General features: G+C 37.6%; 1 long non-coding RNA gene across 7 annotated transcripts in view; it reads right to left on the reverse strand.

Annotated features, from left to right (window-relative positions):
- Nucleotides 1-9,910, reverse strand: part of LOC116079980 — a 205,338-nt gene that overhangs the window by 133,956 nt on the left and 61,472 nt on the right. For all 7 annotated transcript variants that reach the window (XR_004114262.1, XR_004114266.1, XR_004114265.1 and 4 more), the window contains 2 exons: nucleotides 2,865-2,933; nucleotides 1,245-1,557 (listed from right to left, as the gene is read on the reverse strand). This is a non-coding gene — a long non-coding RNA (uncharacterized LOC116079980). The remainder of the gene's footprint in view (nucleotides 1-1,244; nucleotides 1,558-2,864; nucleotides 2,934-9,910) is intronic.

Here is a 9,910-nt window from a genome sequence, read left to right on the forward strand (position 1 = left end):
AAATAAAGAAAATATCTAAAAAAAAAAAAATGCTAATCCTAGCCCAAGTTCTTCAGCTATTTGTATGATGTGCATAGTTAACTTTAAATAAAACACATCTGAATGTCTAATACAAAATAAATAATATTGACAAAGAGATTAAAAGTAAAAAGCTTTTACTAGGTGTGAATTTCTTAATTCTCAGTTCATTTAGGGAAATTTACATTCTAGTTCTAAGAAGTACCTTAGAACACCTTCACACCATGTATATCTTAATATTATAAGGATAGTGAGTAATGTCCTTTGCCAAGCAGATGCATGTTATGTTAACATTATTATTTTTATCACAAATGCAATTACTCAAAGCTAATTTTTCAATCATGATTAATTTTTTGCTCTGGTGACTCATATGTCTCACCATAAAAAAAGGAAACCTGTAACTTTATATTTTCAAAGATAGCTAAAGATTTCAATTCCTAACTCTTGGTTGTATTCTTGATTATTTGGGTCTACGAAATTAAATATTGTAGTGATAGTGTATGGGCTTCTTGGCCATTGTTTAAAAAGGAAAATGTAAACTCTGGATGGTGGCAAAAGCCTCTGTACTCTGTTTAAATTTCACTGATTTGAAGTTGTGTTTCTCTTGTTAAACATCATGAGTCTGAGTAGTATAAATTGACCTTGAAACCAGTCCTACCCTTTGTAACTCTGTGAGAACTAGGCAACATGGGCTCATCTTTCTTTCCCTAAGACATTCAAGTGAAAAAGATACTGTCATGGAAACCCACTCACTTGTGGGAGTTTTTCATAAATTGGTTACAATGCAAGGTTTCAATTTCTCACAGCTTCCTAGAAGTAAAGCCGATTTTATTTGCTTCTAACCAAAGGTAAGAGAGGAGATAGAAAAAGATTATTAAGAAATACATACTATTAATGGCATCCTGTCATCTAGTGGCAATCTCAGAATCCAAGGAAGGGACATGCTGTGGTCCAGAGTCAGACTTGATGTCACAGAAGGCTAAGTACTGTCAGATATGGTGTACCATTGGGAAAACCAGGAATTTGATAGAAAAGTCTTAAAACACAAGACATGACCAGAATTTCTTACCTATGTTAAAGAGACATATGAACCATAAAATGATATTGTGTTAATCATAGACTACATATATTGTGGTGGGTCTATATGATTATTATAATGGAACTGAATGACTATCACCTAGATATACTGTCACATGCACAAATATCTATCATTACATTAAAATCACCTTTGTCAGTCAATGCAATGACATAACTGTATAGTTTTGTGTCTCAGATCTCTGTGTTCCACTGTAGAGCCTGGATATATAGTAGACTATGTTCTTCAAGCTGGCGTAAGCATACTCTGTGATAGTTGATGAACAGTTGCATCACATAACAGCCAAATTCTGTAGCATGCTTACAACTCTATTCAATCAAATCAATCAGTAAACTCTCATTTTTGTGACTAGCCTGATGCTTGTCCTTTCAGTGACTCAATAGTTCTTCTGAAAAAGAGGAGATGGTAGTATCTACTACCTGTCACACTCGATCCACCAGATTCTGGAATGGAAATCACATACAAAAGTTCAATAAATGTTACCTTGTGTTTTAGCACCGAGGCAATATTTCTTCAGAAAAGCAAGCCACTTTCGTGCCTCATTTTGGCTTAAATCCCATAAGGAGTTTGTGATTAATACAAGGTGATGAGATTATAATAAAAGACTTTAGGGTGTGTCTCCAATGCATGTGGGTCACTTTGATAACATCAGAGTTGTATACTAGCTTTCATATTGGGAAACAGTTTTAAGAAAGTGTTTGAGGCAGCTTCTAAACTGACTTCTGGTGGTCTTTTGAGTAAGGCTATGGATAAAATTAAGAGTTTTATGATTTTGTGCTTAAGTCTACTCTGGATATCATGGTTGTGTTAAACTGATGTTAAAACTTTTAACACCGTTAAGGTTTCACATGCATATAATACTAAGTATAAAATTGGAATTTTATATCTGATGATGGCTTTGTAGCTACAGGTTAAGGTTTTTATTATGGTCAAAGCCTCATTAACATGAATTATTGATCAGTGATTCAGCCCATTCTGTGCCATTTGCCATCATTACTGATTACTGTGATCACTACTCACCAGTCCAGCAAATCTATGCTTGCTCAGCCAAGAAATAGAAAGCTTACTTGTGGAAGTTTGCTTAGGGCTCCTAGAGATGACTTGGCTTCATCTAGTTCTCTAATTCACTGATAATGCTGTCTGGATACTTACTTAAAATCCAGGTAGAAAGGCAGGATGGAAGACTGAAGCTCATTCTCAGATTGCAGGTCATCAGCACAGTGAGTATCTGCCCCCATATATGCTACTGTGTCTTGTTTAGTGTCCCCACTGAAGGACTCCAGGGTGTCAACCCTTTATCTGCCCCTATATATGCCACTATGTCTTGTTTAGTGTCCACACTGAAGGATTCCAGAGTGTCAACCCTTTATCTGCCCCCATATATGTCACTATGTCTTATTTAGTGTCCACACTGAAGGACTCTAGAGTGTCAACCCTTTATCTCTTTTTAAAGTTTTTTAATTAGCTTAATGGCCAAAAATTATGGGCCTTTAAACTCTAATCCCCCAAAAGGAGAGGGAATGGTACTATAACAGTATTTGTATCAGTGATCTCCAACTCCTATCTCCCTTTCACTTACTTTGTCCTAATACCTACATTGCCCAGGAACTCCTTTTCTGTTACCACATCCCACTGCCCATCTCTCTGGTATACACTCTCTCTTTACCTGGTTCCCTTCCAATTCGGGCTTCCCTTCCATCTACTGTCTTTTTTTTTCCAGGTTTGGGTCAATGTTTCTCCCCTTACTTACCTTATTATTTGTGTGTAGATATGGCACATACTGATTTGAAACAACATTGAAGTAGACAACAGAGTGATACTGGAAAGATAAAATGAAATAATCCTCTTCAATATACCATATTTTCTTGGAAAATACCCAATAAGGGTCATAAGTGAGTCTCCAGTCATGTGTGATGTTATTCATTTGATCTCCTTCCATCTCCTTTGTTTTTCTTCCATTGTCCACCCCACCCCACCCCCTATAGCTCTTCTTTCTCAGATCTCACTGTGGTTCACATCCCAAGTTAATGTAACAAATACTAGGGTTTCATCTCACATTGTGGAGTATACATGCTACTACAGGTATTTCAACTTGGAAGGACAAACCCATTTGTTTTGAATGTATTGCTATGTGCACCATGCTAGTTCTGTTGTGGATAAGCATACCTATGGGATGAGAAAGAAAAAGAATCCATCTCCCACAGCCTATACTCACCTAAACATTTGGAATAAGAAAGTTTAAAGAGTTATTTTCATGTAGGCATATAGGAACATTTTACGTCATTTTAAAAAGTAACGTTATTTTAATTATCTAAGGGCTTCACTGTCTTTGCATAATCTTTGCAGAATAAATCTTGACTGAATCCAGGAGCATCTAGCATGCGTTACAGCAAGAAAAGTGAACCCGTAGACTGAAATTCATTCTGATCTTTAATCAGTCAGTTTTCAAATTTGCCAAATGTTGAAAAAAATCAATGACCTATTCTGCCTCCTTAGTTCCCAGACATGTATATTGTGCACATACATACATGTAAGTAAACGCTTATGCATGTTAAGTTCAATAAAGAGATTTTAAAATAAGAAAATGATTTGAATTATTCCAGAAAGCTATATCACCTAGTTTTAAAAGTCTTAATTAAAAAATTATCATAACTAAAATCATGTATTTCAAAGCAATGGTAAGAAATCTATATTTTACTTCTATAAAAGTATTGCTTCATTGTGATAAAAAACTGCATGTTATTTGTACAGTGACAGACAGGTAGATCAATGGAATAGAATTGAAGACCCAGAAATGAACCCACACACCTATGGCCACTTGATCTTTGACAAAGGAACTAAAACCATAAAGTGGAAAAATGACAGCATTTTCAACAAATGGTGCTGGCTCAACTGGCAGTTAGCGTATAGAAGAAGGCAAATTGATCCATTCTTATCTCCATGTACAAAGCTCAAGTCCAAGTGGATCAAGGACCTCCACATAAAACCAGATAAACTCAAACTAATAGAAAGGAAAGTAGGGAACAGCCTCAAGCACATAGGCACAGGGGAAAATTTTCTGAACAGAACACCTATAGTTTATGCTCTAAGATCAAGAATTGACAAATGGGACTTATCAAATTGCAAAGCTTCTGTAAGGCAAAAGATGCTGTCAATAGCACAAAACGGCAACCAACCAATTGGGAAAAGATCTCTACCAATCCTATATCTGATAGAGGGCTAATATCCAATATATACAAAGAACTCAAGAAGTTAGACTCCATAGAAACAAATAACCCAATTAAAAAATGGGGTACAAACAAAAACAACAAAAACAAACTTGTTTTTTGGAGGGGAAACTGGGAATGGAGAAATTTACATGTAAATAAAGAAAATATCTAAAATAAATAAAAAAAATGGGGTACAGAGGAAAAACAAAGAATTCTCAACTGACGAATACCAAATGGCTGAGAAGCACCTAAAGAAATGTTCAATATCCTTAGTCATCAGGGAAATGCAAATCAAAACAACCCTGAGATTCCACCTCACACCAATCAGAATAACTAGGATAAAAAAACTCAGGTGACAGCACATGCTGGAGAGGTTGTAGAGAAAGAGGAACACTCTTTCATTGCTGGTGGAATTGTAAGCTGGTACAACCACTCTGGAAATCAGTTTGGCGGTTCCTCTGGAAATTAGACATAGTACTACCAGAGGCCCCAGCTATACCACTCCTGAGCATATACCCAGAAGATGCTCCAACATGTAATAATGATAAATGCTCCACTAGGTTCATAGCAGCCTTATTTATAATAGCCAGAAACTGGAAACAACCCAGATGCCCCTCAACAGAGGAATGGATACAGAAAATGTGGTACACCTACACAATGGAGTACTACTCAGCTATTAAAAACAATGAATTTATGAAATTCTTGTGGAAATGGATGGACCTGGAGAATATCATCCTGAGTGAGGTAACCCAATCACAAAAGAACACACATGGTATGCATTCTCTGATAAGTGGATATTAGCCTAGAAGATCGGAATACACAAAGTACAACCCACAAACCACAAGAAGGAAAGAAGACCAAAGTGTGGATACTTCGTTCCTTTTTCAAAAGGGGGAACAAAATACCCATGGAAGGATTTTCAGAGACAAACTATGGAGCAGAGACTGAAGGAAGAACAATCCAGAGACTACTCCCCCTGGGAATCCTTCCCATATTCAATCATCAAATCCAGACACTATTGTGGATGCCAGCAAGTGCTGGATGACAGGAGCCTGATATAGCTGTCTCCTGAGAGTCTCTGACAGTACCTGACTAATACAGAAGTAGAGGCTCATAGCCATCCATTTGACTGAGTACAGGGTCCCCAATGAAGGATCTGGAGAAAGGACCCAAGGAGCTAAAGGGTTTGCAGCCCCTTAGGAAGAACAACAGTATGAACTAACTAGTACCGTCAGAGCTCCCAGGCACTAAAACTCCAACCAAAGAGTACACATGGTGGGATTCATGGCTCCAGCAGCATATGTATAGCAGAGGATGGCCAAGTCGGTCATCAATGGGAGGAGAGGCCCTTGGCCCTGTGAAGGTTCTATGTCCCAATGTAGAGGAATGCCAGGGCCAGGAAGTGGGAGAGGGTGGGGTGGTGAACAGGGGGAGGGACCAAGGATTGTTTTAGTTTTTGGTTTTTATTTTTTTTCTTATTTTATTTTAGTTTTAGTTTTTCTTTTGGAGGGGAACCTGGGAAAGGAGATATTGTAAATAAAGAAAATATCTAATAAAAAATTATTGCTTCTATCTTCACTGTACAGAGATATGATATACCTTGATGGTATATTATTCTTATTCAAAAGCCTTTTCACTCATAAATAGGGCTTCAAAAGTTCTGTTAAAAAATAGAGTACAGAGGATTTTTTTGTAAACTATTTTTTGATGTAACTGGAAATGCTTTATGATACTGCAAACTCAAGGTCATGGTTAAATGTGAGCAGCTTTTTGGGGGGCAAAAGCGGGTCCCTTAACCTAAGTGACAATGAATCAACTTGCAGTTAGTTATTTATGTTTTCAATGATGATACAAGGTTTGTATAACACGGGTCTTTTGGTCTAAAAGCACCTGAAAAGGTGGCTTAGGCATAGGAAGGGTGGGTGTAATGTGGCACAAAGTGCTTTTCTCTGGTATTTCTATCTATAAAACTGGTAAAAATGATGCCAATAAATATCACTTGAATTCTCAGCCATGACTTTGTAAGGCATGAAAATGTGCAATCATATACAGTCAGATATAATGTTTGAGAGCTGACAGAGTGAGGTGAGAGGACTATTTCTTCTTATGGCTTCAGCTCTTTGTTTACCTTCAATAATTTTTTAAAGCTGAGCAGTTAAGGCTTGCCTAGACTTACATAGTCTGTGCAGAGACACTGGTTGCTGTTGTTGCTTCTTGCAGATGGTTTCTCCAAGGATATCTTTACAGGAAGCAACTTTGGAAGATGAAATATCTCCATACAGAAATATGAAACACTCAGAGAGTTGTCTCCTAAAAACTGTACTACTTAGCTGCCTCTTCACTCTCTCCAATTATTAATAAGAGTCTTTCTGCAAAGAACACTCCTCCCTCTCCTTAATCTTTGTCTATAACCCAGTCATGTACCCTGAATGATATACCCATTTTGTATAAGTGACTTTAAACAGTTAAAAACACTTGCCTAGAATCCATGTGTCAGATTGCTAAATCAGGAGGGTTGCAAGTTCATGTGTCACCAAGTCAACTTAGATACAGGAGAAAACTGTCATATTAGACAAGGTTTAATGGACAGACTTCAATTAATAATTGTTCTATGTTAAACTGTTCTTTGAATAATAATTGAGAAGTCTGATGATGGAAAAAAGTTACACCTATATTCTGATTAACATAATGGTGGCCCATATCTAGTACACAAATTTCTTCTATAATTACAAATTATTTTGCATTTAGAGACTGAAACTCTCTGCTAGACTTTACTTTATGTGATTCTGTTGGCAGTGAAATCCAATAAGCATGGCACATTTCTGTCACTAAAATATGGCCTTCAATAATTTTCCCCAAATAGATTATAATATAAAATATTTAAAACTTACTCTAGATGTTGGAGGGTGTGTTCCATGAGTGTCTACATGTACCCACAGTAGGAACCTATGGCACAATTGTGGTTTGAGACCTAGAACAAAGTTAGGATCCAGAAAACTCTCATAGTTATCTAAGAATATGGGGACATATATTTGTGCTCATATATTAAAAGTTGTATAAAAACTATGCATAACCCTGAAGAACTCATGGGAGGAATGGTTAATGATACCCTAGGAAAGCCTCATAGAAGAGGAATTTAAATGAAAGTTTAACTGAGGACAAAGCGTTTCTAAGTTAAATTTCAAACCACAGGAGGAATATAGCATGGGATACTGTGCTCAATGCAGGCCATTCTCTGTAAGTCATGTTCAGTGAATTCACAGGGCAGAAATCCTTACTGTATAGTTATAGTCTAAAAGGGCCAGCATTTTTTTTTTGAAAATTTGCTTTTAATTAGCACACAAAGTAATGAGTTTTATTATGGCATTTTTATACATTGTTTTTGCTGATTTCCCTCCTCTAATTCCCTGTCAGGAGTACTATTCTCAGAAGTAACTTGCCATGGCTCACCTAGCTTTAATTAGTTGCTGTGCTTGCAGAATTCTAAAGTTAAAAGTATAATATATACTGTCTACACAAGCCCTAATGTACAGTTTCTTGTGCTCTAAAGATTTCCACTCAGATGAGAAAAGATGTTTAATGTGCTACTTGACCAACCTGGGCAGAGATATGAACAGGATTAGCAGACAAGACTGCAAACTAACAACAAAGACCAGGCTGTCGGAAGCAATGGTGCATAAGATAATACAGCTGAACTCAGCTCATGACCCTATGGATCTCACTGCTTCAATATGCTGTACATCGTGTCAATTTGCATTCACCAGGCTCCTCTGAGTCATCAAGAAAGATTACATCATAGAATTTTATAATCAAACTAGAGCTCAGAGGTTGTCCTGTCCCTTCTACCCAAAAAATTACAACCTCAAACTAAGACCCACATCTCCTTTTCTGCTCCAAGTGAGTTGAATCCATACTTGTGAGGCAGCTCTCATTTTATATAGCTCTGAAGGTGTAAAAGTCTCCATATGTCGCACTGAAATCTTCCTTGAGGATCATTTCCTCCCACAGGGAGTTTCTGAGGAGATGGGATAAAAAAACTACTCTCTTTTTTCATGCCATGAGATTCTATTTGACATAAGAAGATGGGGGAGAAATACAGACACATTCAGCCTTTAAAATATCAGCTATTGAAAGAAAGTTCCCGACAGGTACCAGATCATTAGTTTTCTTCCAGACTTATCGCAGCCTGCAGTCATGCCTGCATCCATAGTGATGGTGTTCAGGTGCATTTATAAATGCAAAAGGGGTGTCCTTAAATTACACACAGTCAGTTTTAGGCCCACCTTGAGGTCCACTTTCAATAATTTGAGATATAAGCAAAAAAATATTGCAAAGCTCTTCTAACTGGAATAAACACAACTACTTCTCATATTTTCCTAAGTCTAACTGTCTTGAAGAACACCTTATTTTCTCCTGTGCACAACCATAGAGCATCTCAGCTTATGAAGTGCTTGTGTTCCACTCCTTTAAGATTCTGGTTCTCACTCTCTCCTCTCTTTTCCTTCCCCTCCTTCTCTTCTCTTTCTCCTGCCTCCATTTCCTTGTTTTGTCCTTCAGGCTAACCTCAAATTTGTGATCCTGCTGCCTCATCTTCCTGAGTAGCTAGGATTAAGAAATCATGGCCCAGCTCCTGGATTTCTCTCTTTCTGCTGCTCAGAAGTGCACCTCCTTCTCCCTCACAAACTTCTGGCTATTTTCAGGGTCGGGGATAGTTCCTCAGTGAACTATTACATAAGTTTACATAGGATGTCACATATTGAGCTAGAGTACAACAGTAAAACAAGAAAGTAGAGATAATTACAATTTTTGCTCTCACGTGTTGTAGACTACTAAATAAGTAATTTTGAGAGAGTTTGATCTGTGTTGAGAAATCATGCAGAGTGCTGTAAGGACCCATACAAGAGAGAGTTGCTCTGGATGGCTTAACAGAAGAAAAGGCTTGAGACCAAGGGTTGGTAGGCATAAATTGCATGTGGGTTTGCATGCAGACAGAACAACATAGGCAGTGTGCTTTATGAGGCAGAGATGAGAGAGCAGACTATGTCCAGAGACAGAAAGGCATTGCTCATGATTGGAATGTAAAATGGGGGTGTCAAGAAGGGAGGGTTGAAGCAGCATAGATAATCAAGGGGAAGCTCACAAAGAGCTCTTAGAGCTACATTAAGGAGTCTGGGCTTTGAGACGATAGCAATGTGATCTTATTAAGAGGGTGGTAGCATGAAATATGATAACATAAGACTGGATTCTTGGAGATAAAAATGTTTTAAGTATCAGATTGGTAGCCAAAAAAATAGTGAAAAGTGTAGGACTGTCCCAGAGAGAGATGGTGATGATGTTAGAGATAAAAGCAAGTGCTTAGATTGGAGATACATTTAAGCAATAGAGTTAGGAAACAGAGAGCTTAGTTTAAAGCTTAAGGTAGCACAGAAAAAGGAATTGAAGTTAATCAGCAGCATTCTGACTTGAAAATCTGCAAGAATGGAGGAAGTGAAGTGGAGAAGACAAAAGAAAACACACTGGAGGGAGGGACGTTAGGAATGTGGCTTACAGAGGGAGGGATGTTAGGAATGTGGCTTACAGAGGGAGG

This window comes from Mastomys coucha, unplaced genomic scaffold (assembly GCF_008632895.1).
Source record: "Mastomys coucha isolate ucsf_1 unplaced genomic scaffold, UCSF_Mcou_1 pScaffold6, whole genome shotgun sequence".
In the NCBI taxonomy this organism is placed as follows: domain Eukaryota; kingdom Metazoa; phylum Chordata; class Mammalia; order Rodentia; family Muridae; genus Mastomys; species Mastomys coucha.